Source organism: Leopardus geoffroyi, chromosome C3, assembly GCF_018350155.1.
Source record: "Leopardus geoffroyi isolate Oge1 chromosome C3, O.geoffroyi_Oge1_pat1.0, whole genome shotgun sequence".
Taxonomy (NCBI): Eukaryota; Metazoa; Chordata; class Mammalia; order Carnivora; family Felidae; genus Leopardus; species Leopardus geoffroyi.
Window position 1 is genome coordinate 52566317 of NC_059338.1, and position 26011 is coordinate 52592327.

The 26011-nt window shown below is 38.8% G+C and overlaps 1 protein-coding gene and 1 long non-coding RNA gene across 15 annotated transcripts in view; both read right to left on the reverse strand.

Moving 5' to 3' along the window:
• RABGAP1L (RAB GTPase activating protein 1 like) overlaps positions 1-26011 on the reverse strand; it is a 767496-nt gene that overhangs the window by 106175 nt on the left and 635310 nt on the right. Inside the window, exons 1-2 of one of the 14 annotated variants that reach the window (XM_045452851.1) lie at positions 2028-2182; positions 816-1025 (exon numbers count right to left, since the gene is read on the reverse strand). The exons of 11 other annotated variants lie outside the window; for them this stretch is intronic. The gene's annotated coding sequence lies outside the window, so the exon portion shown is untranslated. Of the gene's footprint in view, positions 1-815; positions 1026-2027; positions 2183-26011 lie in introns of those variants that run through there. 2 more of the 14 variants (XM_045452846.1, XM_045452845.1) reach the window with 2 other exon arrangements.
• On the reverse strand, positions 19754-24897 carry LOC123585057. Its single transcript, XR_006705875.1, has 2 exons — positions 24521-24897; positions 19754-24294 (listed from the first exon to the last, which is right to left on the reverse strand). It is a non-coding gene; the product is annotated as an uncharacterized LOC123585057 (long non-coding RNA).

Here is a 26011-nt window from a genome sequence, read left to right on the forward strand (position 1 = left end):
AAAGCTGCCCAAAATCATCATTACAAGGTTCCCTACATTACCAGGAAGTACAGCGTAGGCTGATTCCATGGAAAAAGTAGTAAGCAAATAAAAAGGGGGGGGGGGAGAATAAAGCTCCTCCAAAGTTGTTTTGCCAAAATGTCTAATTAAGCTATTATCTACTCTGCTATTTATAGATGATGACATTGCAATACCAGGAGAAATATTATTTGCTAAAAATCAATTTGGCAATGTTTGTCTCTAATCAAACAGAGCTACTGGTCGGAATTTTTAGTCCTAATTTAGCATTGTTATGTTGTTGAATTGTTTGCTTTTCAGAAGACACACAAAACGTGGGATGAGATTCATGGTGTCTATTTTCCCTTATTTTCCTGAAGTATCTTCACCTAGATTAACATGATTACTTAAATAGCACCTTGTTCCATTTAAATATGATTAGGAGACTTTTGCAATTGCTATAGCATTCTAGATTAAATACACGCACACTCGCATGCGCGCGCGCACACACACACACACGCAGAAGGGGAAAAACACCTTATTGCTAGGAAACAGAAGTCTAAGAAGCTTATTTTAATAGAAAACGCAAGACTTTCAATAAATCTCCAAGATTAAAACAGCTTCAAACTGTGCTTGACCCTTGTTGGAGCCGGTAAAGCATTTTTACTTCATTTTTTTCCTCCAATGCAGCTTTCCCTTTCAAGCTCTGTTTATGTTAAAAAGTTTCCCGGCACATTTACCTTAACGCTGACTAACCAGGTAAAAATTAAATGATAATCAAGAGACAAGGTTTTATAAGGCATCCAGGCAGTTCATACCTTTTAAATTCCTTTTTATCTTTTCAGAAGTGCTGTAAAAGTCACTGTGAACCTCTTCGTGCATTCACTAGCACCAGAAGGTTTCAGATTTATCTTGCAGCACCGTTTTCTAGATGTGAAAGGAATTCCTCTTGCTTTCCTATTTTTCTGTGCTACAGTGACTCAGTGCTTCCACACTGATACCTGGATAAGGTGCACTGACAAAGACACCTGTTGTGGAAGGTAAAGAAACTACTTCCCATCATGCCTTACTCCCTGCTGGCAACCGCCCAGGGCCAAACGAGCATTATAATCGCTTTCGAGCAGTGCCTATGCACCCTGGGAGAGCAATTCAGCGTAACAATAGGTAATCTTCTAGGTTAAGAACACTCCTAACTGGAGGAAAAAAAAAAAAAAAAAGGACCAGATAAACAATACCAAATAGTTAGGTGCTGTATATTAAACTCATAAAACATTTAAGGGATCAGGGCTGTAAAAGTACAAAAACAATTTCAGAAACATAATCAAAGGCTGTAAAGATAGTTTTAAAACTACATAAACAGAAGCTAACGACTTTAAATAATTCAGTCTTTTTAGAATTCCACACAGATTCTCAGGTAAAGAGGTATTTTTTAAAGCTTCTAATTTATTACCTTCAAAAGACTGTTCTAATTAGCCACAGTCACTAGAATTATTAACATTTCATTTCCAAATCTAAAAGGTCCTCTATCAAAGCCACAGTGCATGCATTTTCTAGAGCAAGGGTTCCCTAGGTTAGACTAGCACCCTTCATTTTTTTTCACCCTTAAAACTGTCCTCCATACCTGACTTTTGGAATCCAGGCAGGGAAAATACCAACGTTTCTTTCCTCTCACAATTGAATGTGTATGTGTGGTCCCAACACATAGCATACTTTTTGAAAACTGATGATTTAAAAACCTGTCTTACAACTGGCTTCTCTTCCTAAGACATTTTCTCTTGGGATACCCCAGCCTCAAAATTTCAGGGGCCATGTTACAGTCATGTTTACAGTCCTTTACTCCCTTGCAAGACGTCTTTCGTACTCTCTTGCCCACCCCCCCACCCCCCCCCCCCGCCCCGCATCCCCCCAGGGCAACCCCGTGAATTGATCCCACGGATCTCCCAGGGTAGTCTGCGCGTGAGCTCCTGCAATCCTCTACTTCGCACCACGCAGCTCCCCTGAGAAAAGGCGTGGGGCAGGGGGGGGATTACCTGAGATCAAGGGGTGTAGCACCATTCGCTGCTACAATTTACCAGGACGGGGTTGCATACCCAGCCGGCGGCAGAAAACGCGGCGTTAGCGGTAACCAATAGCTAGTCGCCAGTTCAAGCAGGAACTAGCTAGCTGCCTGTCCCAGGGTAAGTCCTTCAACCTCCCTAGGTTTCCATTTCCTCATGGTCATGTAAATTGAGAGGGATGGACTAGATCAGAGGTTTGTGCGCTCAGAAACACTCCAAAGCTAAGTATCCAATTTCCCTCCACTAAATAGGCTTATTCGGGGATTTGAAGGTGGAAATACCTTTTTCATCTCTATCAGAATAAAAAACAAAAGGTAACATTAAGCCCAGATGTTAAGGAAGTCCCCCTGGGGTTGCTATTATATGTCCCAACAAATGCAGTCTACTTTGTAGCCTACTTTGGATTTTCTACATCAAGCCTTTTGCCTATGAAGAGTATTCGATGACAGCTGTTTTACTTTTTATTAGTTATTCCTTACAGTCTTTCAGTTTACAGACCAAACTGGCTACAAAGTAATTTTCAAAAGCCTCTCCAGATCTCATTAAAATAAGAAAATGTTAATGAATAAAATATCTTTAGTGATTTTTAAGTGCCATTTTAGATTTTAGATAGAAAGATTTTACTCTGGTAGCTGATTTTGTTCTACAGCCATTCTTCTAGGATTATTACTTTTCAGCAAACACATACCTGGGTCACACTGAATGACTAGGAGTTTAATAAACCACTCCTGGCCTTCAGAGAACATCTGTTCTCACGTGTCAAATTTAGGTACAGCCAAAACAAAAATCAAGAAAAGCCTGAATAAGATGCAAACTTTTTTTTTTTTTTAATTTCTGTGTTCTCCCCCAATGTGGCAAAGCAAAGTATCTTTACAATGGCAGTCATGTTCAAGCCCAAGGCAAATACTCTAAAAACCGATAGCACATCATTAAAAAATTATCTCATCTCACAAGAGTGGCTATAAAGACCCTTTTCCCATGAGTCGGGTTCTACTTGTAGAACATTCTCATCACAACGGCCCTAAAATCAGGGTAGGATGGAGAGGAGGAGAAAAGCCGATAGCAGAAATATGGTCTAGAGGGCAGAAGGGTCTTCTGTGCCTCCCACGTGCACAGGTGGAGCCCCGTAGAGAGTCTCTTCCCTCCCCAGTGGTGCCTGTGTAATCACTCCTGAACATCTTCACAGATGTTCCTGAATCTTGACATAACCATTCCTGAAGTGTGCAGGACTCCATTTTAAGAGATCTTCACAAAATGTTCATGCCATTGACACAAACAACTATAAGAAAGACAAAACTCTACAAGCACCTTCTTAATCACGGAAAACCAAGTTTCCAAGTAGGTTTCATACTTCAGAGTGCACATTACAAAACCCAAGTCCTCTAAGTGGGGGGACAAGAGATAAAATGAGAATGAGAAGCCATAGGAGTGTGAGTAGTAGAAAGCTTTCCAGAATATTTTGTATTTCAGAAGAGTCCAGTAACACATATGGAGTTTTTACAAAGAGAAAAAGAACAAAACGTAAAAGATTAAAAAAGCAAAAGCTTAGCACTCTTTATAAATCATGCAAAGGTAAACAAAGAAAACCATTATTCTTGTGTCAAATTCCAGCCGTTCAGCTCATTATCTTTTCTATCTTTCATAGCAATTGCTAGGCAAATTCAAAACCCCAGAAAACACAGATTCTTAAGAAAGAGAAAATCCCCAGAGTTAAAGAAAGAAAAAAAAAAAAAAAAAAAAAAACAGTGGGGCATAAATACTTGCCTAACGGCTATCCTGGGTATCTTACTTCCTCATTCAGATCTCACTACAAAGAATATGGGGGTGAGGTAGAGTTCACAACAATCAGCTTTTTACCTCACTTGTAACTCTAAAATCCACAGCCAACTGTTAAAAACAAGACAACAGGCCCCAAATGGAGCCACTTATGCGAAGCCTCATGTCACCCAACAGAGACTTCATTACCGTTTTGGCTCTCTCAGAAATGGAATCTCTAGTCACTCAGAAATCACCAGATCAGCACTAGTTGGGTAATCTGCCTGATAGACCCCTTTGAAATAATCAATCTGCTTTTTTGCCTAGTGGAACTTCTTTGTTCCTGCTCCCTTCTGCCTATGAAAGTCTTTTCTTTGGTACACACTCCTCAGAGCTCCTTTCTATCTGCTAGATTGGATGCTGTTCGGATCATAAATCACTGGAAAAAGCCAATAAGATCTTTAACATTTACTCAGTTGAATTCTGTTTTTTAACACAACACATTCACTTAAGCCTTACCTAACCAAAAATAAGGGCTTCCAGTGTTAAGGATGGTTACAGACACATCTAAAAATTTGAGGAATGCTTCATCTTGCCTCATTTTGAGAATACACAACTCAATTGTAACTACAGAAATTTTACCTTATTTTTAAAGCAAATAACTTTTAAAATTAAAAAAAGTCATAAATTTTTAAAAAGTTTTACTAATAACCAAATCAAATCATTCCACAAGGCTAATGTTTTTGATTCTCTTTTTTTTTTTTTTTTTTTTTTTTTTTTTTTTAATGAAGACCAGAGTGTAGTTTTAGGGAACAGCAATAAAATGTGAACTAGTTTTCATTCAGATGTTTATTTGTCTCAGGTTCTTCCTGCAGGTTGGTTGAGTCCAGCCTGGATAAGTCCCTTTCCAAGGGGCCCTCAGGTCCCTGCAGTAGATCATATACACAGCTTGCAGTGGTGGACTTGGCTTAAATCCTACAATTAAAACTTGATTAATCTGCAATGAAGCAAAGGGGGGTGGGGGAGGGAGGAGAGAGAGAGGCAAACCAAGAGAGAGACTCTGAACTATAGAGAACAAACGGATGGCTCCCAGGGGGGAGGTGGGTGGAGGATGGGTGAAATACGTGATGGGGATCAAGGAGGGCACTCGTGGTGATGAGCACCAGGTGACGTATGGGAGGGTTGAATCATCATGTTGTACACCAGAAACTAATATTACACTGTATGTTAAATGGAATTTAAAAACTAAAACAAAACAACCTTGACGAATTTGATGCTACATGAATTATATCACAATTTTTTTCAAAAACCAACAGAAAGAAAAGTGGGGGCGCCTGAGTAGCTCAGTCAGCTGAGTGTCCAACTCTTGATTAAAGCTCAGGTCATGATCTCGTGGTTGTGAGATCGAGCCCCACGTCAGGCTCCGCACTGAGTGTGCAGCCTGCTTAAGATCCTCTCTCCCTCACTCTCTGCTCCACCTGCTCCATCTGCACACACCTCCCCCACTGTGTGTGTGAGTGCAAGCACGTGCATGCATTCTCTAAAACAAATAAACAAAAAAATGCAAGAGCATTTACTAAATGCCTGTAATGTTCATGGGGGGACTTACTAATCTTTTCATATAGTATCATATAATCTAGTTATAAATAATGACTAATACCCTAAAAACTTTTAATGATAATAATAGCAACTCGTATTTGGAAGCAGTCACCATGTCCTAGACAGAGAATCTCATTCAATCTTCACAGCAAGTCGATGAGCTAGGCACTGTAATTATCTCTGCTTCTCCACTAAAGTGTGGAGAAGCTCAGTGATTTGACTCAATTCTCACAATCAGGAATGGAGCTGATAAGATTCAACAACAAGTGTGCCTGGCTCCAAAGTGCAGGCCCTTCATCACTAAAGGACAATAAGGGAAGGAGCAAACATAAACGGAGTATCAGCCATGTGCCAGACACTAGTGCTTTTCAGACACTCACATGTCCTCCTCCCCCACCCCAGAAGACAATGCACCGTTTGTCAAGTGATGCAATTGTAAGTGACTTTAGGATTGGAATAGTATAAAGTCTCTCTGCATTCAGGAAAGCCTGCATGGAAGACATGGATTGAATCTGGATAGGCGAAGTGAAATCATTTTTTACAGGGAAAATAAAATAAACTTGGCCACACTGGTGAACTGAAGACATCGGTTGGGTACGGTAGGAGATGAGGCTTCAAAGGCAGATTTGAATTGGCCTGCAGCGGGTTTCAAATATCGGGTCAACAAATTTGGAAAATACGGTGTGTAGGCCAAGGGCGGTCACTGAAGACTACAAAGTTTCTGCCTTTCTAGCCTCCATTTTTGTCATTAGAGGAAGGACCTATAATGGTTAACACGAGGACTTCAGAGTTCAGAATAACCTGGGGTAATTAATATAGGACTCTGCCACACACTAGCTCTGTGACCATAAGCAAATTCCATAAGCTGTCTCACCCCTGGTTTTCTCATCTACAAAATGAGAAAATAATAATAGTGCTATAATTATGAGGAATAATAAGATAATGCATGTAAAAGCCCTTAGTAAGCTGCCTGGCTCTAGAAAGCGTTTGATTAATGTTCATTGCTGTTATTATCAATATTAAAAATGATGTCTGGAGGGGCAAGATTATTTGCTAAACACCAAAGAGAAGATGGAATTGTAACTCTTAGAATTGGGGGGGGGAGGGTATCCTCAGTATCCAAGAACACAAATGTCTCCATTTCCTATTTCCTTATCCAATTAATTAAAATCCAAGAGAAAGAAAGAGACGCTGTCACACAACTCCAATCCTCTACCAGTTTTCCCTAAGCAATTAAATCTTTCTACGTGTTGCTTTATTTGGGAGCAATTTGGTAATTTACATGTGTCCTTCTGTCAGAAATAATTGAGACAGGTTAGAGGACACAAAAGGTTGATAATGTGTGTGTGTGGAGTCTCCTGCAGTTTAGCTGCCTCTCCAGTTTCCTGACGACGATGCAGACAGAGTTTAATCAATTACCTCTTATTAAATTAAGCAATTGTGACAAGAACAGGGAACAAAGAGAGCATTTGTTGTCTACTGATATTCATCTGTTGTAACCTGATCAACAAAACACTGTTACTAGGGGCTAGCGTGGAAATACACAATCCTTCTTTATAATTGTATTATAACAAGATTTTCCATGGTTCGTCGGTATCTTAGAGTCAAAAGAAATATCCTATATAATTGTTTAGAGTAACAACTTATCTGGAAGCTTAGACTTGACCAAAAAAACTGTTAATCCATTTCATCTCAACGATATCAACTGAGTATGGGTAGGGGTAAAAGGGGAAGGAGGAGAGAAGTAACGCATATTTAATATCTACTATGCTTGAATGGGCCTTTAACTATATACTCTCTTGTAGTTTTTTACAACAATACTATGAAGCTGGTTTTATTATCCCCATTTTATAGAAGAGTAAACCATTGTCCTCTGGGTTTAAACAATTTAAGGTCACTAGCAAATCAGACCTATTATTAAGACTGAAATATGTGATTATAAAGGATCTGTGTATCCCCCTCCAAGCCCCCAACAGGTTCATTATAAGATGAATTCAAGAAAGAAGAAAATAAACTCAACGTGGAGATCCTGAAATAGAAGCTTTAAAATTTCCAAAGCTGGACTTTGTATCTCTCTTCTCTTAGTATTTTGCTTTTATATATTTTTAAGCAAGATCTACACCCCACGTGGGGCTTGAACTCAGGACCTCGAGATCAAGAGTCACATGTTCCACTGACTGACCCAGCCAGGCACCCCTCTTAGTATTTTGCTTTTTAATATTATATCATTGTATATTGAAAATAGGAACTAAAAGTTCATTTTGCATCTAACGGTATTATTTATAAAGCATTTGCAAATGTAAAGAAAAAGAAAACTGAACGGCAACTACTGACAAGGGTTATGTATGTATTAGCAATCTATAATAGAAAATAGCCCTTTGATTGAATGATCTGTCAACAGCAGCTTCCATGTTGTTAAAAACTGGCATTTTGTGTGCTTTGAGAGCAACAGTGAATTGCTTAATTGGCCAATAGAAAAGTAATAAAAAGGTCTTACTACTTTTTTAACAGTGGTCTTAGTATCAGTGGTAGCAATTTCATTCATTTCAACAAGAATTTTATTTTTATTTATTTTTTCTTAAAGATTTTACTTTTAAGTAATCTCTGTACCCAAAGTGGGGCTTGAACTTACAACCCCGAGATCAAGAGTCACATGCTCTACTGACTGAGCCAGCCAGGAGCCCCAAGAATGTATTTTTTATGTTCAATCTAAAGCATTTTCCCAAAAAGTCATCATTTCAGGTTTAAGAACTGTCATAAAGTCTCATCATAAAGAATACCTCTCCAATATCATGATTTTTATTTTTTAACTAAAAATAGCTAACATACTCATGCGTTACTCTTCAAAGACAACGAGAAGTTAAGAGAGAATGTCAGTGCCCACAGGGCCCAATGGTTTACTTTCAGTTACAAATTCTAAGGACAACCTTTAGGCCTAAGGACACATATCGTCTACCTCGCATCCTTATTTAAAAATGACTGTTTGAAGGGAGCCTGGCAGGCTCAGTTGGTGGATCATGTGACCCTTCATCTCAGGATTGTGAGTTCAAGCCCCACATTGGGTATAGAGATTACATGAAAATAAAATCTTTAAAAATAAAAAAAATTAAAAATTAAATTTTTTTTTTCAACGTTTATTTATTTTTGGGATACAGAGAGATAGAGCATGAACGGGGGAGGGGCAGAGAGAGAGGGAGACACAGAATCGGAAACAGGCTCCAGGCTCTGAGCCATCAGCCCAGAGCCCGACACGGGGCTCGAACTCACGGACCGCGAGATAGTGACCTGGCTGAAGTCGGACGCCCAACCGACTGCGCCACCCAGGCGCCCCAAAAAATTAAAAATTAAAATGTCTGTTTGAGACAACTTATTTGTGGAGAATTTTAACTATGCAATGTAATAGGAGATTATGATTTGTAATTCTAAATGTCCAGCACTTAATCATTACTAAAATGATGGTGAATCAACAATCACTGCAACAAGCTGAGACTTGGGGGATGTATATCTATTAGCAAATCTGCATAAATGATCGGGTTGTAAAACTGAATACAAATCTGTATTAAATACCGATTTGTGGGGAATTTCAATTTATGTAAATAATAATGCCTTTTGCTTCTCCTAACGGCTACCTAGTTCTTTGGCATTTCACTACTTACTAGTAGCTATACTCCAAAGAGTACAAAAACAGGGAACAAAGGAAAAATTCTCATTAATGAATAACTGGTAAATGTTATTTCTGATCATCTCTGTCAAATGACTAGGGTAGAACAAGTTAAAATTAAGAGCTAAAATAAAATTTCAGTGTTTGAAAAGTTCTATATTTGACAATTAAATGTTTTATACATACTTTCTATTTTCTTTTCGAACGAATAGGGGAGAGCTGTCTAAAGGAATATTATAGGAAAACTGCCCCATGAAGGTGACTAAATAAAAAATTAACGTTAAGCAAGAAGTTCTGGTATTAAAGTTCATAAAGAATAAAATGAGTTTTTCCATTACCTGCACTTGGAACACAGAATTGAAGCATTAGTAAGTGGCTGTTTTCATTAACTATTTTATTCACTATCAACAAAACTTGTGAATTTCTTTTTACTTTTAAGCCAGTCTTTAAATTTCAACAGTAACATTTTTTCTTTCCTTCTCTCCATTCTTTCTCCCATTATCTGACTCTCTCTCACCCATATGCATCTCTTTTCTAAGATTATTTTTGTCCTAAACTACTGGGTTATTTAGCATTCATGTATTTTTACCAGATAACTTACTAAGTATACACCTTTACATACATTTTTAAACCTAACTCCAGTTATGCCACACCGTTCTCTCTCTACAAGGGTTGACAATATAAATGAGATATGAACATGGTATACGTGGTCTTACAGAGTCCTCTATTAGCCAATTGTAGGTAATTGTTCTACTATGGTTACTTCACCTATCAGTAATTAAATATTGCTTTTAATTTTTTTTTTTAATTTTTTTTTTTCAACGTTTATGTATTTTTGGGACAGAGAGAGAGACAGAGCATGAACGGGGGAGGGGCAGAGAGAGAGGGAGACACAGAATCGGAAACAGGCTCCAGGCTCTGAGCCATCATCCCAGAGCCTGATGCGGGGCTCGAACTCACGGACCGCGAGATCGTGACCTGGTTGAAGTCGGACGCTTAACCGACTGCGCCACCCAGGCGCCCCTAAATATTGCTTTTAAAAAGCCACTTTATTTTATGTTAAGGTAATATCTTAATGAAGGCATTCCATTAAAAAATCCTACTGACATATATATATATCATATATATATATGATATATATATATGATATATATATGATATATATATATGATATATATATCATATATATATATGATATATATATCATATATATATATGATATATACATATGGGGTAATTAACCATTGTGCAAGATGATATCCCAGAAGTTCTTTCCTATGAAAGGAAATGGCTATAAATTTTTTCAAAGCCTCCATAAGAAAAAACTGTAAAGCAGCCATTTTGTAAAAGGAGCTTCATTCCAAGACAAAAGTTCTCTTTGAAATCATGCACTGTTTCTCTTTAATGCAGAGTGCCTTAGCACCATTAATATAAATTGCCTGTGTTCTTTTCATTATTAATATGTTTGTAAAAAGTGGTTCTTAACTTTACAACACCACAAAATATAAAGGAAGCAGTAAACAAATTTATTAGTATTTTGTCTTTACCCTGGGGCAGTTCGAACAGAAGCAAAGGGAAGAAAACAGGTCTGAGATTTAGATAATAATAAATCTCTGCATGTCATAGTGGGCAGACTCAAACCTCTGGCAGGTTAATACAACAAAGCTACATGATAGGAGTCCAATAGGACCTTGCAATGTGACAGCAACACTTCCCACCCCAAAGCCCTTGGCTCACATGACTCTTCTGAGATACTTCTGAGTCAAATAACCAAAAAATAAAACCATTATAGGTAATAGCAACCATTTCAATTTTATCTCCAAGTATTTCCCTCTGCTAAAACCTTAATGTATTTCCTCTAAAAAGAAAATAGCTTCTTAGCATTGAAAAGGAATATTGTAGAATTCTGTATCCAATGATTAGAAACCATTTCTTTACCCAGCATATATCATTGATAAAGGTATTATGTTGGAAAGCAAATGACGAACATAAAACATTACTAAGAGGCTGAAGGGAGAAAAAAGACATTTATACTAAATATATTGTTTTTTGTTTTGTTTTTGCTATAAAAAGCCCATATGTAAATTAACAAAATAGACGCAGAAATCAGAAGAAACTCAAAGTGAAACAACATCTTCTTGGTTTCAATGGTCAATAAAGAAATACTGTACATAAATTTAAAATAAATAAGTCCTTTAAGCCCTTACTAGGTACAGGCTTATTAGTTATTTTGGTGGTTGCTAAGCAACGTTTTCTTCTGTAGGGCTAAAGCATATGCAATTAACAAGTTTTCGGAAAAAGATAAATGCAAAATTAAGGGATAGTATTTGAAAAGCAAAAAGGAAATTTGGGGCGTCTGGGTGGCTCAGTTGGGTAAGCGTCTGAGTTGGGCTCGGGTCATGTTCTCTCAGTTCTTGGGTTGGCTCCTGGGTTCTTGCCCCATGTTGGGCTCTGTGCTGACAGCTCAGAGCCTGGAGCCTGCTTTGGATTCTTGTGTCTCTCCCGCTCTCAAAAATAAATAAACATTAAAAAAAGAAAAGCAAAAAGGAAAAAGCATTAACTTGCTAATCAGGTTATAACAGAGGGTTAGTGATCTTTGCAATAGTGATTAAACCTTTTGTTTTCCACTGGCACCAAGTGGGATGTTACTTTAGTATATTAACATTTTAATTTTATTTAAATGGTGATCATCCTACTTACCCCTACACTCAACAGCCTAGTTGTTTTGAATATCTCAAAATAAATCAGATCAGTATGCTCTGATTACTACTACTAACAGTGATCTCTATAGATCTCTTTCTCTACCAGTATTTTCCTCAAATCCCCAGTTTCAGGGTAGTCATAGCCCTGTTTGTAATTTTTTTTTTAATTTTATCTTACAGTGACATGAAATTAGTAAAGCTACACATACAGCTTCATGATACTGCTTAAACTACTAAATCCCTGAAAATTTTGTTCTTTAAGGTGCACATTTTGGAATAACTCTTTTTACAGATGCTATTGTATCAGCTCAGTGAGTAAAGAGGAATGCCCTTTAATCCACTGGGTATAATAACGGAAACTTTTTAAAAAAAGATAAGGGCAAATAACTGAACGGAAAATTACTGTAGGATGTCAACTGTTGTGGGGGAAAGAAAAGATAGGAAATGGAACGCAGCTCTACCATTCTGTGGATTCAGGGGAAAATTTCTCTCCCTGCTCCTGCACTTTTCCCCTTCCTCGTTTTTAATATTACGTTGCAAGTTGTATAAATGGTGTAGGATTGTGACTGCCAATCCCCTTGTTCACAAAATCAGTTCCTCCCTGAATTTTCTTAGTCTACATTGAGCAAAGCTCGATGCAGAGGCTAGTGAGGGCCCGCTTTAATAAATGAACTAATAAAAGAATTTACAAATGTGATGGAGAGGGATGTGCCTTGTGTTTGGGTTGTAATCATGCCTTGTATTGGTTCTACAACCAAATATCTTGTGAGCTTTGAAAGGCAGCTTCTTACTTGACTTTAAAAGAATGGCATTGGACTAAATGTTTGGTAGAGGCTACTGTAATGTCCATGACTCCACCCTGAAACATAATATAATGTAAGAATTATAACCTATTAAAGAATTACTCGGTCGATCTTTAAACTTGCCCAGATGGGACACTTAATACCAGTTAGTAGTAGGATCTTTTGAGTGCTTTCTCTTTTTGTTTCTGTGTAGTTTGCCTCAGACCAAACTCAAGAATCTTCTGTGAAAATCTAATTGTCCAGATAAGAGTAAAAAGCCAAGAAAAATGACAAGAGTCAGCAAGCAGTTTAACGATATGCATGGCTAAGACGTGAGTTTTAATGATCTGTTTTGTTTCAACACCTACCAGAATTAAACATGAGCAGGCACTCCAAACTGTAGAACTCTCTATTGAGTCACACATAGAAAAATTTCTCAAACTTGGCACTGTTAACATTTGGGCACGAAAAATTTTTTTCTTGTGAAAAGTTGTCCTGTGAATTTTAAGATGTTTTGCACCATCACTGGCCTCTATACACTAGATACTAGTAGTACCCATCCCCCCAAGGTTGTGACAACCCCAATTTTCTAGACCTTGCCAAGTAAATGTTCCCTGTGGGAGAAAACTATTCTGCATTGAGAACCCTGACCATTTCTCTCTTTCTAAATTAAAATTATGGAAAGGGGTTATTTTTAAATCCCAAATTGACCTCCAACCATTAGACTTTTTAAAATAAGTTCTATAATTTCAGTCCCTACTGATACTGTCTCAAACCCTACTGAAAATTATCAATAAATGAGCCATTCATTAATATCTGTGAACATTCTTTCACTTGGGCTCTGTGAGGTTTTTGCCTCATAAATTACAACCAGAAAACCAGAACATTTAAATATTTTTTTTGTATTGAAGTATAATTGAGAAGAAATTGTAATGTATTTAAGGTAGACAACTTGATGTTTTGATATAAAATATTCTTAAAATTGGAAAAGTCACAGTTAATGACAAATTACTTGTGGTGTCTCATTGTTATAGGTATTGTTTAATATATCAGTATTACTTATATATGTTTTAAATATATATTATTCAACTTCATCAATCAGCTTTATAAAGTAGTATCCATAAATTTGAGACATAGGGGCGCCTGGGTGGCTCAGTCGGTTAAGCGGCTGACTTGGGCTCAGGTCATGATCTCGCGGTCCGTGAGTTCAAGCCCCGCATCGGGCTCTGTGCTGACCGCTCAGAGCCTGGAGCCTGTTTCAGATTCTGTGTCTCCCTCTCTCTCTGACCCTCCCCCGTTCATGCTCTGTCTCTCTCTGTCTCAAAAATAAATAAACGTTAAAAAAAAAAATTAAAAAAAAATTTTCAGACATAGGAGGGTTCTAAAATGTTCTCAGATTCTTATGTTTCTAAAGGGGACCGGAATATGCCACCCCAAAATATCCCACAAAATATGCATAAGGATTATTTTGAGCTGAAGGCAATTGAGAAACAGCAGACACAAGAGGAACTCTCTGCCCCCTAACTGCCTAAAAGCAGAGTATAAATTTTCCTTTTGTAAAGGAAATTTCCATTTGTAAAGGTGCCCCCTCCACAACCCCTATCTGGCAATAGTTTCCCTCCTACATTTCCTAGTTACCTTCTCACAAGTTGCCCCCCTTGAAGCCCAAACCCCCTTTCCCTATGTCTAATCACTGCTCCACAATTTGTCACCCTTTGTTAAAATGGTATATAAGTCTCCAGGTCCAGTTGTCTCTTTGGGTTTTCACTTCTTTACTGTGAAATCTCTATTCATAAAAAAATATTAATATCACAAAAGAAACAAATGCTTTTTTTCCTGTTAATCTGCCTTTTGTCACTTTTATTTTATTTTTTTAATGTTTATTTATTTTTGAGAGAGAGAGACAGAGCGCTAGTGGGAGAGGGCAGAGAGAGAGAGAGAGGGAGACACAGAATCCGAAGCAGGCTCCAGGCTGTGTGCTGACAGTTGAGAACTCATGAACTGTGTGAGATCATGACTGGACCTGAAGTTGGATGCTCAACGGACTGAGCCACCCAGGTGCCCCTGCCTTTTGTCACTTTAATTCATAGGCCCCCAGGCATATAACCTGAGAGGGCAGAAGAAAAGTTGCCCCCTACTTACATTTCCAACTAATGATTTGTTGATAAAAATTACATTATAAAGATGACAATTTATTCATAAACATATATTCCCAAGGGTTCATAAAGTATGGGCAGTGGCTTTAGAGATTATTATCTAGTTCCTGATTTACAGATGAGGTAGGCAACTTAAAAAGTAAAAATAAATTTCATTTTTAAAAACTGAGGGGAAGATAAAAGGAGAAAGCTTAAGAAGGAAGAAGAAGCAAAACCACTGGGAAAGAAGTAATGCCTTTAGAGGAGTGTGGCTTAGTGTGACAAACTAAAGCTTCACAAATTGCACACCTCGGTCCCTGGGATTCATGCAAAACAGGAACTAGAGAAGTAATGACTATAGTTTTACAGCTTTGAACAAAGTCAGTGCTTCCTACCAAGGAGCCCGTGTTGCTGGTGGGGTCCTAGAAGAGCAGGTGATGGTGGGCAGACAGAACTTCCCTGGGCAGGGGTGGACAGAACCACCTGGCTTCTAGACTGACGGTTTATAGCACTTGATTAACTCGACTTCCTGTCAAATGGTGGCAAAGAAGGGCGTGTTGAGTATGTTTTACACTTTTGTATCTGAAAAAGTTTTTCTTACGTGTTTACCCTGGGTTTTTTAGTACAAACAAATAAAAAAGGGTTGTTGCATGAACATCCATCCACCATTAAAAATAGGCTTAGAAACAATTCAAATACAAAAAGGCAGTTGATACAACTTCACTTTTTCAAGAGGTATTTTAGTGAAGTTCAAGAAAACACATAGTTACTGAGTGTCTCCTATGTACTGAACAGAGTGCTAAACATTTGGAGCGTCAGACTGAAAAACTCAAGAAACCCAGATTTTTATCAGTAGGCTCCAGAAGAAAATGAAAGAAATTTCTACACATAATGAAAGTAAATGTATTAATCACCCATTCCCCATACAAACACAAATAATGACCTCAGTCCATTTTTATTATTTTTTATCTTTTTTTAAGTTTCTTTTTCTACTTTGAGAGAGACAGAGACAGTAGGAGTGGGGGAGGGGCAGAGAGAGAGAGGGAGAGAAAGAATCCCAAGCAGGCTCCGCGCTGCCAGTGCAGAGCCCAATGTGGGGCTCGAACTCACAAACCATGAGATCATGACCTGAGCCAAAAGCAAGAATTGGACGCTTAACCGACTAAGCCACCCACGCGCCCCTGACCTCAGTCCATTTTAAAATGTCCTTGATTTGGGTCTTTCTTTTCATTGCTTTTAAAGTCCTCTTTCTCAAGAGGCTTTGTTTAGCAGGTGCAGAAAACAAGGCCCACAAAAAGGGAATGAAATGCTTACTTCAGGATTCTATGAAGTCACGGGCAGAATTTAGACTCATGTGATGTAAGGGCTACACAGGCCTTCAGGGGTTCTCTAACTCAACTGCTTATGTCACAGGCCCCAAATGGAGCTGTTCAGTGGCAAAGTTAAGATGGGAATCAGCCCTCTAGCCTCTTAAGCAAGGGCACTAATGGAAGCCAAAGCCTACCTTACCTTCGGTCTGTGTACAAGACACAGCCATTCCCAGGCTTCTACACAGCACAGCTAAGCCATTATGGTTAAAAAAGGTGGGAATATGCTTCCTCCAGCACCATTGAGACTGGAAAAACTCTAAGCCTGAACGGGGCCATCAGCGTGGTCCATGATAGCCACCCTGATTTTAAATTGCTACAGACTACCAAAACAAGACCAGAAATGGATTAGTCTCTATCACCAAAATATACAACCTAGACTCAATGGTAATTTTATACCTGATACTTAATATAAAATCAGGTTTTCCTCAAAATATGATTTTAGGTAATTTATTCTCTTTATTGATAATATCAGATCTTCAGAAGGGTTGGGATGGGAGAGGAGGGAGAAACATTTTTAAAAGCGTTAAAAAACACATTTATATTGAATATTATAGTCAGAATTTTTTAAGTTTATTTATTACTTTTGAGGGAGAGCATGAATGCAAGCGGGGGAGGGGCAGAGAGAGAGGGAGGGAGAGAGAATTCCAAGCAGGAATTCCAAGAATTCCACTGACAGCCTATAGCCTGATGTGGAGCTGGAACTCAGGAATCATGAAATCATGACCTGAGCTGAAATCAAGAATTGGACACTTAACTGACTGAGCCACTCAGGCGCCCTTAGTCATAATTTTTAATAGGCAAGAAGTTTGATTTCAAATTCACTGGTGGAATCTATAAATATATTGCTCATTTCCTGGTTGCTTAGGCCATTAAGGGTCTAATCTATTTCCTGAGCTGAAACTAGCTAATGGAAAAATATTTAGAATAGTAATCATCTAGTGAGATGGGGCGTTGGCATCTATTCACCCAAAACATATTCTTGGTCATAATTCCCTTCAGTAATTTATATGGTTTCTAAAGGAATCATCTCACTTTTTACAATGAAAGGTCTATGCTCTACCCCTAATGTTTTATGAATAAGAGCACCCATCTATGACATTTTTCAGCCTAAACACAAATGTTACATTAGGTCAGGAAGTGTATTACTTGCTTTCCTACCAAATCAGTGAACAAAAAACCCCCATAAAGTCAATATTGTTATCATAAAACTGAGACTTTGTATTTATGTGAAGGAAATCCATTAAATAAGCTCATTACCCCACCTATTTGCAATACTAACCCAAAGCTGCAGAGATCCAAATGACTCAAAGCAAACTACAGTGTGCTGATGCTGGATTCACCAGGGGCAGCCCAAATGAGACATTCACAACACCCTCAAAGTTATGTTCCCACAAGTTCCTTTCTCTTTTGTGGCCACCATGTCGTCGCTGATTATCAGCACACCTCTGACACAGCTGTTATTAGGTGGCGGGTTCAGATGGCAGACTAACTTTCTATATTTAGCCCACGAGAAGCATTATTCACAAGGTAAATATGCCAGAGGAAAACCCTAAATGTAGGAAAAAGCCAAGCATGACTTTAGCACGATCTGTACCGTTCCTCCCTCCCTTTTGCAAAGTTCATCAAGAATTGTCTTTGAAAATAACCTACCACGGTCAGGTTTGGGCTTTGGAGCAAAGCTAGCCTTTGAGCTGAGACCTAGGAGTGTGGCACTCATGAGTTACACATAATTCTGAAATCTGAGCCCACCAGAGGAAATTTCTTTTAAATCAGAATCCATTAAGATACAACAGTATCCATACTTTTGTATATAAGATGTCTTTGATTACATAAAAATATTACTGGACTTTGAGAAAAATGTCTGTTTTCATTCAAACAGCATTCTCACATTATACACATTATTACCTTTCCATAATTCAGACACCAAGAATAAATTTTATATATTCTGGCACAGAGTATTAATATAATTTTTGCTGTTGTAAATGTCTCAATCCACAACAGAATTAGTAATAATATAGTTCTGTTCATTTTGGAAACATCTCATTAAAGAATTTTGACTGCATTTCATAAAGGAAAATAACAAATTTCTGCTAAAGAGGACCAATATACTCTTTAAAGAAATGTGATTATCAAAGCAAAATAGAAACTCTTTGTTCTGTCTGCTAGTCACACCCTGTACAGTCATTAAAATCAGTTGTTAAAGTTTTTCCTTGTGGGTTTCACATGTATCATAGATAAATCTTTTTATAACACATTGCCCAGTGGTGTTTTGTACATGGGGCAGAAGCATTTCCTGACCTCAACAGGCTTCTAACAAGATCCGGGAATTGTCCAGGAAAAGAGAATTGGACAATGTAACTTAACCAAAAAGAAAGTGCATCAAAACTCAGTATCAGAGATTCATATATGATACTGTACCTGCTGATGATGCTTATACACTTCAGCTTCTGACACCAACTAGCTTGCAACTGTTCTGTTCTTTTCTATTCCGAATTTGAAGCGACAGAGACCACAGAAGCAATTCACCACATTCTGGAATCCCCCTACGCCCTCTAACAGATATACTTCTTTTCTGCAGTTCTCAGAGTTAACACTTCCAGGTAAAAATGTACAAAGGTATAATTAATTGAAAATTACATATTCGATTCTCATACCACTAAACTCAAATAATTAACTAAAAGACAAGTTCTAGTGTCTGACCACTTTAAAGGGAAACTATATTTGTCTTGGATAAAACTGGCATTGGAACAAAACTCTAAAAAACTCAAGCAGTCAAAGAGTTACAGTGTCATTTAGCTGTGCTATCATGATCAAAAACTGTTCTGATGACAAATTTAAAATCTAAGTCAGATACATCCAAAAAGCTTTAGAAAGGTAAGCGTTAATTTGCTAAGATATCCAAAGGAAAAAAAACCTCAACTTCTTCACTCAAAACAGAAAACATGTTTAAAACCAAAATATCAAAAAAATGCTTTTTTCTTTTCTTTTTTTTTTTTAGAGAGAGAGAAAGTGAGAGAGAGAGAGAGAGAGAGCATGCTTGAGTAAGTGGGACAGTGGCAGAGGGAGAGAAGGAGAGAATCCCAAGCAGGTTTCTTGCTGGGGCTCCATCCCAGAACTGTGAGATCATGACTTGAGCCGAAATCAAGAGTCGGACGCTCAACCGAACCACCTAGACACGCCCCAAAATTATTTTTAATACTGTAATTTGAACAAGGACAAACAAAAACAAGACAGGTATAAAAAATTTATTCTCTTTTTTTAAAAAATTTTTTTTTTCAACGTTTTTATTTGTTTTTGGGACAGAGAGAGACAGAGCATGAACGGGGGAGGGGCAGAGAGAGAGGGAGACACAGAATCGGAAACAGGCTCCAGGCTCTGAGCCATCAGCCCAGAGCCCGACGCGGGGCTCGAACTCACGGACCGCGAGATCGTGACCTGGCTGAAGTCGGACGCTTAACCGACTGCGCCACCCAGGCGCCCCTATTCTCTTCATTAAGATAATAAAATGGGATTTCTGCACAATTGGAGAAAACAATGAAAATACAGCAGAGTATATTGTACTGAATGAGAACATGCAGCCCCTGATGAGGTGCGAGGCCCCCTGCTGCTGGCTCTCAGGCTGCTCTGCACCATCCCACTGTGTCCCACTAGAGGGAACATGGCTCCTGTCTCTAAGTCCCTAATGAAGTAGTGTCTCCTTTAAGGCTATCACCTGGGGGGCGGGGGGCTGCCCTCAGCTCCTCAGAACCACCTGCATTCCTTCCCCTGTGATCTCCTCCATCTTCAAAGCCACAACTGCACAGTCACACCTTCCAATACTTCCTATCTCCTTGACTGCCCTCTGCCATCAGCCAAAGGAAGCTCTCATAGGGCTAGGTCAGCTTCACTCAGATAACCCAAGATAATCTCCTTATGTTGAGGTCAACTGTGATATGGAACATAATCACAGAAGTCAGATCTCATCATATTCACAGGTTCTCAGGATTAGGGTGGGACATCTGTAGGGAGGCCATTTAAACATGTTTACCTACCAAAAAAATCAAGGTAAACCGAACAAAATAACAAAAGCCAAATGGTTTTGTGAACTTGTCCAAACGTGAAACAAATATATTCTAAATTCCTCGCACTTGGGTAAGTAATATACACCTATGGCATAAAATAGAAAGACACAAAAGACAGAAAAAAGTTAAGACTTGCTTCCAATACTGTCCCTTAGTCCTACCTCCATTCCCTAGGGCTAACAACTGTTTGGGAATTTTTGTCTCTTCTCAGAGATCTCCATACTTATTAAAGCACATATATTTGGGAAGATTGGCCTCATCTGTTCCTGAGAAATTGATAGCAGCCACCTGTTAAATCACCTGGGCCTCACTCAGGCTTTTCTGGAGGGGGCTGGAGGTTGGGGTGGAAGTTATTCTGTGATAGTTTAGATTTTCTAATTATCTGAGATGAGTATTGATCATTTCTGTTTTCCTTGAAAAATCACCCTTTCTTGCAGGTTCCCAATTTGTACAGGATTGAGCAAAATAGTTTATGATTCTTTTATTCTTTTCTGTTTCTACCATTTCCACATGTTTATTTCTCATCTATGCTATCTTCCCCTCCCACTTTCTAATTTTATTAGGTTAGCTAAAGATTTACCTATTTATTTTAAATAACTGTCTCTTTTATTTATTAGTCTGATCAATTTTCCTTTTTCCAGTCCATTAACTTTTATCTTTATTCCTACCTTCTGCTGTTTAAGGTTTGTTGATCATTTTTCTAACTTTTTGAGTTAGATATTCATTTTCTTTCTTCAGTAAGAGAGGTGCTTCTGAATTCTGCTTTTGCTGTGTCCCATGGGTTCTGAGAATGATGTGTTTTCACTGTGCTTTTTTCCCTAGATTTTCTATAACCTCTTTGGTTTCCTCTGTGATCCAAGAGTTATTTAAATAAAAATTTTTAAATGTTCAAATGATAAATTAAACATCCTTAACTTTTAGTTTTATTGCAATAAGATTAGAGAATGCTGTATGCCTTCCTTTCACCTTTTGAAATTCATTCAATTTCCTTTCTAAGCTATTTTTGTGAATGTTTTATTCAGCATTTAAAAAGGTCTATTCTTACCTTTCAGAACACAAAGTGGCAAATACCAAATATTTGCTTTATTTATTATTTTTATTTGGGTTTTCTTTTTCTTATCTCTTGTCTACCTGATCTCCTGGACTAAGAGAAGTGAATTAATATTTTCCTACCACAATCATGTAAGTATTTCCTGTAGGAAATTTCATATTTCCTGTTGGTTTTCCTTATAGATGGTGGTAGTATACTGCTATTATGAATCATCCTTCTTTGCCTTATTTAAAGCTTTGTCCTCCAAATCCAATCATGTCTGATGTTAAAGATGCAATCTTACTCTAGTGTTTGTGTTTTCCTGGTAAGCTTTTGCCTGTGTTTTCAATCTTTTCCGTGTGATTCTCCCTTCAGCGCATTACCCTGCTTCCTCTTTCTGCCTAATCAGGGCCAAGGAAGCTCTTGCTGCCAGCCCGCACCCTGGCTCCCATTAGTCTCAACTGGGCATTACTGGTTTGTCTGGGATGTGCAGCTGTGGTTATCTTTCTTCAACTGGCTTTGTCTCTTCCTCATTGCATACTGTGGTTTGGGGCTGCACGTCTAGTTTCTTTAAAGGTGGGGCTCATGTTTTTTCTTTTTGTTCTCCTAGTGCAGTTGCATGCTTTGTGAGAGACAAGGAAGATAATGCCATATATGCTCTGCCATTTTAAAATTAGAATCCAGAATTTGTGTTTTGCCAGTTCTCCTCCACTACCCATTCCTTACATCATGCTCTCTGGCCAAAGGCTACGCTGTACTGTGGGCTGCAGATGTTCCCGATAACAGTATGTTCTGGTCCTTTGTACCCTGAATGAGGAAGGCAGTTTCTTATCTGGCTCTTTGAAATTAGCTCCTCTAGTTTCTAGACTATTTTGCGCTGTCTATATCTACCTCTCCCAGAAGCTTCTGGAAATCCTACTCTTGTCTCTGATTCATGTCTGTCTCTTCAGTTAACAGTTTAGTCTGCCTACAAGTGTATTTTTACCAGCGAATTCAAAGCCGATACTAAACAAACCAATGGCTGGGCCACATCATGTGACCAATTTAGTGCTCCACCTGCTGTGTGCAAAGCCCCCTCCCGGGCATTGGTGAGGCACATCGAGAAGAATGCCTCAGGAACTCATAATTTAGCAGTGAGCAAAGAAAAACATATTGTTCCTATGCTTTTTTTTCCCACTAAATGCACATTTCCATGTAGTGTCCTCGAATGTCATGGCATCAGGGTTACCCATCTTTCTCTGGGCCCTCCCTGTACCCCGTCAACTTTCTTAAACAATTAGAGGTGAACTGCCTTTCCTATTCAGAGTCTGTACACTTTTGACGTGGGCATGAAATTGCTATCGTGCATCAGCCCTCGCCTTGGTTGCACAGCCAACATAATAAGAGATGAACTCACAGAGCAGGTGTGTAAATTAGGATCCTTTGGCTACAAAGAACAGAGACTGACTCAAGTCATCTCCAGTAACTGTGAGGTTGTGTGTGTGAGGGAGGAGGGTCAGAGGGGGCATTATCATAGGCTCCACATGAAAACAAGGAACAAGGTATGCCGTGTGGCTGGGCCTCATGGTAATTAATGGAAAGCAGCTTCACTGGGCCTCATGCAAAGTATAGGAACACAGACTGAGGATTTCAAGTTGTGATTTCAAGTTCCCAGGATTAGACAGATGTGCAAAAATTTGGTTAGTTCCTTATGCCTCTCGCAGTGGTAATTTGTTGATCATCCTCTTCCCCTGCAGATATGAAGTAAAATATCTGTAGGCCTACGCACACACTTTTTGAAAATTTCATGACTTAGCTTTTACTTATTTATCACTCTTGCTTACTCACAGCTTCTACTGACTCATCTTTGTCTACCTTTTTTTCTGGCTAAGTATTTGACTTCTGTCCCTATCAAATAATTCTCTCTACCTTGAATTTAAAATTTCCTAAAAGAGAGGATCTGATCAGTCCATTATGTCACCATCATGAGTTGGATATAAAGTACTTGTACCAGGTCATTTAATGGGTCAGATTCCAAAAAAGCCTGACTGCTTTAGGTCAAATGCAGATGGTAAGGTCAAGCAATTTAGATCAAGGCCACCTAGAGTTCTGTCTTGAGTTGATATCCTCAGGCAGATAGGATATAGGTAGGATCCCTAAGGAAAAAAAGGACTGTGGATATACAGATATTCCTAGATTTGGCCTGACTATCACAGTGGTTAAGCTTTCCTCAGTTCTGATTACCAACATCATGCATTTTACCCCAGGTTTTCTGTGATTTCCAAGAAGGATTAGTTGTGTAAAATAGACAGATAATTTATCACATTTCGAGCTTTTCCTATATATTTAAATGGAATCACTATCAAGATACAAGTCCACATGCTATACCACCAAAGGCAAATTTAATCTAGCCAGCTAGAAATTCCTTGGAAAGAGTTTTATCCAATAGAACATACTGCTAGTTTTCCAAGGGGTCAAAGGATTGATATACCTACTTCTATGAAGGAATCATCAATTCACTAGAGCTAGGCAATAGTGTGTCTAGAAGAAATTGGGGCTTACTTATAATAACATTTCTGCCACCTAACACCACACAGACAAAAAGCTTTTTTAACTTCATTTATGACAATTTAGAACTGAACTTCACTTTGCTTATCACAGTCCCTGTAAGAATAAGTTTTACTATCATCTTATAGACTAGAAAATAATTCCAGAAGCCAACAATGCCACATTTTAGACTAGAGGTACATTGGATTCAGAATAAACTGCTATGGCTTTAGAATTTCAACCACAGCGCAGCTGTAAACATCAGCCTGGCCGAGCACCTGAACTGAGACAATACATGCCAGATTAGGTACAGACACCTGCTTGCCCAAGCCTAGCCATATGCCACTGGATTACAGAGGAGGCAATCATCCATAGAGCAGAATGTACTGCTTTAAAGCTCTTGTGGGGGGGCGGGGAAGGGGCATGTGCCCAATCTGTTCCTGTGTGTGTGCTATTTGCCTAATCCTTGCAAAATTATAAACTCTACCCATCGTAAGAATAATCTAATCGTTTTGTTGAGAGTACTCAACTGAAGATATATTCATCAGAGGGATATAAATTTAGATAAATTCTTTATACCACAAACATTATCATAATGAGGCTTTTCATTAAAAAATACCTACAAATGGGGCGCCTGGGTGGCGTAGTCGGTTAAGCGTCCGACTTCAGCCAGGTCACGATCTCGCGGTCCGTGAGTTCGAGCCCCGCGTCGGGCTCTGGGCTGATGGCTCAGAGCCTGGAGCCTGTGTCCGATTCTGTGTCTCCCTCTCTCTCTGCCCCTCCCCCGTTCATGCTCTGTCTCTCTCTATCCCAAAAATAAAATAAACGTTAAAAAAAAAAAATACCTACAATTGCCAGATAGTGACCTATACCTTAAAGGCAGACTGCTGATGTAGATAAAAAGAAATAATGCAGAAAATGCATACGACAAGGAGCATTGTTCATGTCAGTCAGACACATACCATGCTTCTTCCAGCAGTCATCTGGTTCTCAATCAAGAAGTTACCAGGCACTGAGAACACTGATGTGCCAGAAACTACACTGGACATTCAGTATAGGGAAGTGAATTTACTTTCTACCTTTCCTCAAGAGAAGGAATCATGAAGGTCTAGCAAGGCAAATAGACTGAGAAATAAGTAATAAGAAAACAATGTAGGAGTAGCTCTCGTTGGTGAATCTATTGGCCAAAGATTCCAAGGGGTATGTTCCTTTTTTTTTTTTTTTTTTAATGTTTATTTATTTTTGAGAGAGACAGAGACAGAATGCGAGTGGGTTAGGGGCAGAGAGAGAGAGAGGGAGACACAGAATCCAAAGCAGGCTCCAGGCGCTGAGCTGTCAGCACAGAGCCTGACGCAGGGCTTGAACTCACGAGCTGTGAGATCATGACCTCAGCCAAAGTTGGACGCTCAACCGACTGAGCCACCCAGCGCCCCCCAAGGGGTATGGTCTGATTTCAACATGTCCTGTCAGAGATGGGCACATCTTCTGACACATTTTGCATGTCTCCCAAAAGTGTTCACCATGAGAGATCCTCTGACATCTATTATCATACCCATAAAAAAGAAGACCTATTTCTCAGTTTTAATGTTATGGTTATTTTGCATCTCAGCATGTAAGTTTGATGATACGTGAACGTTAAGTTAGGCAAGAAGGGAATGCTGATCAAGGTTTTCACCAACTCTGCTTTGCAACGGGGATGCCATTAGCAGGTGGGAAAAAAGCAGCTTGCAGGAGTGTGAATCTTTGAAATGAAGGACTGGGCCAGGCAGAGGGGGAGTGATGGTTACCTTATGTGGAGAAGAGGAAGCAATTATATCCTTCAAATCCTTTCTCCTAACTCAAGCATCTTCAATCTCCTCACCCCTTTACAAACCTCCTAATATTGTGATCTACTCAAATGCCTGGTCACTTATGGCAGCAAACATACATGGAAGAAAAATAAGAAAATAAATGAATGGGAATGATATTAGGTCCTTGGTATTACCTTGAAGGAAAATTAACATCTTTTAATGTGATGTGAGCTGCTGAAATAGTTAAATCACAGAATCCTGAGGATTTGAAATACAATCCTTTTTTTTTTTAAGTTTGTTTATTTGGAGAGAGAGTGTGTGTGTGAGCTGGAGACAGGGAGAGAGAGAAGGAGGGAGAGAATCCCAAGCAGGTTCCACACGGTCAGCACAGAGCACCTGAGATCATGACCTGAGCCAAAAACAAGTCAGATGCTTAACCAACTGAGCCACCCAGGCACCCCCAGAAATTCATTTTTTGATCATGCAAAGCGTAGGTACCAGGAGGGTGGTGTTGGGGCCTCTGAACTATGTAATCATTTAGGAACT